At 38.1% G+C, this 3,498-nt stretch overlaps 1 protein-coding gene across 3 annotated transcripts in view; it reads left to right on the top strand.

Moving 5' to 3' along the window:
- The first annotated feature begins 1,319 nt into the window (after positions 1 to 1,319).
- LOC107716808 (epithelial membrane protein 2-like) overlaps positions 1,320 to 3,498 on the top strand; it is an 18,497-nt gene continuing 16,318 nt past the window's right edge. For 2 of the 3 annotated variants that reach the window (XM_016523386.1, XM_016523387.1), the window contains exon 1: positions 1,323 to 1,476. The gene's annotated coding sequence lies outside the window, so the exon portion shown is untranslated. Of the gene's footprint in view, positions 1,477 to 3,498 lie in introns of all 3 variants that reach the window. The other variant, XM_016523389.1, reaches the window with a different exon arrangement.

Raw genomic sequence — 3,498 nt, 5'->3', positions numbered from 1 at the left:
CAGGATTTGTTTTCCTATGACAAATCCTATACTGTCCTTTGGACAGGCATCCAAAGAATTTTCTGAACCCCCCCCCATGGATGATAAAGGCATGTCAGGGGTTGCTATAAATGTTAACTTGAGTCGTTAGAATGAGTACTTTTATTGCAAAAAGAGAAATCTAGAAAGTGTTAGCAAGGTTAGTGTTGCATATTTGTGTAAATTTTAGTGTTGCATATTTGTGTAAATTACCTAGACAAAAAGTGTAGAATCTTAAATATTTCTTCTCTACTTTATATCATCACTTTAATTTTTTTGAAATGTTAAAAATTTCAGAAACTTTTAAATCACTTACTTTCAATGTAGAATCTCACTGTACATTTTTAGGACTTAATAGTGTGGGTGATTTGATTTTCCTATAAAATGAAGGTTTTCATATTTGGTCCTGTAACCGCATGTCCTGTAACATCAACAGTTGTTTACGGAAAGGAAAGTACAATCAATCCAGTCCAATAGAGAGAAAGCCAATCAATCCAGTCAACCCATAAAGTCAACTAGCTTAGATCTCATAAACACACACGCACACACTCAGGAAACCCAGGGAGCCAGAATCCTGGGGATGTAATGCAAAAGGGAGGAGCACACAGGAAATGAATAGACAAATATTTGCAGATGGCTGCAGATGGCATAAAACAATGGTGTATATCAATATAGCTCTGTTACATAATAAATATGCATAGTGGAGTTATAAATATACATAGCTACACAGTGCCTGTCTATGTTTATATGTACTTAACTACAAATATTGCAGATATTTTATATCTGGATAGCCATCTGGACGTTCACAGAAGCAGCTGTTTAGAAGAACAAGGGAGAGGTAGCTGAGCATTCAGTGGCTGAATTTGGGGGTCGAAGCCGTTTCCTTAAATGTTCTTGCTCCACTCTTCCTGCCGCTGGCCTCATTCTCAGTTCCCGCCAGGAACAGGCTAAGACTTTCCTCTGCACTCTTGGTCTTCTTCAACACCACAGAGAACCACATATAGACACACACAAACCACCAACCAAATCTGTCACACTCTCCTTCGAAATCACTTGAGAATAAGAGGAAAAGTAGATGCGTGACACATTCTGAGCGGGCCGTTTTGGGACAAATGACATGTGATGTTGACTTCTGAAGTCAAAGTAAACCTTGTCCAGATTCAAAAGGAAGCATTCGACAATGAATTTTGTGCATACTGTCAACACCTAATGCTTCCAGAAAGCTTCCCCTTCCTCCCTTCCTCAGCACAGCACAGCACGTATTGAGTTCCAGACCACACCCAACCAGAGTTCTGGGCTGTTCAGGATTTTGGAGAGGAGGAGCATGCACTTTTTTCCTCATTTCACTACTACTACGTTTACCCTGCAGTCACGTTCACGCTTGCATCACTTCATCTCCACATCTGGCTGCCCTCTCCAAACTATACAATATTTGACCCTTTAGGCTTCTCTTCAGCGGTGAGTGTGAATCATAAGTAACTTTTCTACATGCATGCAGACAGTTTTTAAGTGAGTCATAAAACTCTTCGAGAGGATCACAGCATCTTTGATGTCTAGAAAAGACTGGCTGGAGTAAGTAGGCAGTTGAATTATTGCTGTCTAACAGGCGTTTTTAATGTGTTTGAGCATTTATTGCCTGAAAATATAAACTGAAGAGAAGAGAGTTTGTGAGGAAAGGGGCGTTGGCGGTGATGTTTCACTGATGAATCACCAGCTTATACTTATTACTAGACTTAACTTAATATTCTTAGACGTTTTGTTTACTTGTAATGTTTTTCATTCTACTTTAAAGCAAGTGGGAGACTCTAGTTTGACTTCAGTTTTTTACAATAGAAAAAGAAATGTTTTGAAAACAACACAATAGACCTGTACTTAAATCTCTTCAGTATTTGTTCTTATGTTTGGCGCTTTTGCATTTTAAAATAATTTAGAATGAAGTACCACCAACTTTGTCCCCCATATCGCCCCCTGGTGAAAGCATTTCATCTGTCAATATAGGATGTAGTGTTTTTCAGATGTCTTCATAAGACACATCTAACCTTATTTGATTTACATATTTGAAATATATATATATTTTTTCATAAATGTTATTTTTTTATATGATTTATAATTGTATATGAGAGGAAAAAGAGTATATGTTATATAAAAAATATATCCTGTGTAAATGTAATATATTTAACATAATATAATTTTTAAAAACTTTTTTTAAACAGTTTATGCATTCCTAACTTTCCTAACAGTTATTGAAAAGTAAATATTATGAATACATATTTAATGTTTTTTTATTTTATTTTTTAATAAATAATCATGTTCAATGTTGTAGATGAAAAATGTATGTAGGCGTTACAAAAAAGATGCATATTAGATATAGTGGATGTGATGGTTTGTGCAAGGCCAAGCATTGTTCCTAATGTGGTGCTACAACTTGTTTTGCATATTTGATTAATTTTGCATGTGTGGCTTTTTTATCTCACTCAGTTGAGCGTGTGTGAGACAGACAGTCACAGTGCTTTCTCAGTGGCACATTCCAGCGTGTTGCTCGTGGGACAGTTTTGGGGGTGGGGAGTGTGAAGTGTGTTCATGAGGTGCAGCCGTTTTCACTGGACTGGATTTCCGGACGCCCGTCTGCTCTGCTATTACAACACAAACACAGCCGCAGTGAGTGCCATAACTTAAACCGACCTATCAAAAGCCAAACCGCTCTAGGAAAGGATATAGGCACGAACCTTTAAAACAGTATGATGTATAGTCTAACCACTGCGAAAATTCATATCCACTGTTATTTAAAACATATTTATCAGCCTACTCACAGTTTGTGTAGTAGTTCAACCTATCCATACATCACCCACGCCACAACTCTGTTGTGGTGGCCGTTTCGCAGCAACTCCCCTGTTGAGAGTCAGTGTTGGATGATTTGGTCAACGTGATGGCTTCTTTTCTATGTATTCATTTTCCATGCTGCAAAAATGCGAGGTTTTTCCAGTTGCTTATTGACCAAGTTGTTTCCAACCTCAGTTTCTCTCTCTCTTTTGTTTTGGGTCGCTGATTGATCTAGCAGAACTGATGCCTCTCAGAAATGTGCTGCTTGCAGGGCTTTCCAGAAAATAGGTGGCGGGTTTTGTTTGCGGATGGGTTGTTTCATTAGAATCTATGCTGTCATGTTTGGATCAGGAAATGCCTCTCCCTTTGGCTGAGCCGAAGCTCTGGACACTTTTTTTAACCCTCACATCAAGCTCGAGAGTGACCAATCTACAGGAGGGGGTGTGTCCCCCTCAATGTTTGTAAAACTGATTATTTGAAAGAACAAACTTGTGAGTCGTTCTTTTTGGGAATTATGGTACATTGGTCACTCTTTTTTTATATTTACTGAAAAGAACTGTCTCATAGGAGTCATTTATTGATGAATCATGCAAAATTGAAAGTGAAAAAGTGACGTGACATGTGGCCAAGTATGGTGACCCATACTTGGAATTAGTGCTC

The sequence above is a fragment of the Sinocyclocheilus rhinocerous genome, unplaced genomic scaffold, assembly GCF_001515625.1.
Source record: "Sinocyclocheilus rhinocerous isolate Xijiao unplaced genomic scaffold, SAMN03320098_v1.1 scaffold1532, whole genome shotgun sequence".
In the NCBI taxonomy this organism is placed as follows: Eukaryota; Metazoa; Chordata; class Actinopteri; order Cypriniformes; family Cyprinidae; genus Sinocyclocheilus; species Sinocyclocheilus rhinocerous.
This window is presented reverse-complemented; position numbering and strand designations above follow the sequence as displayed.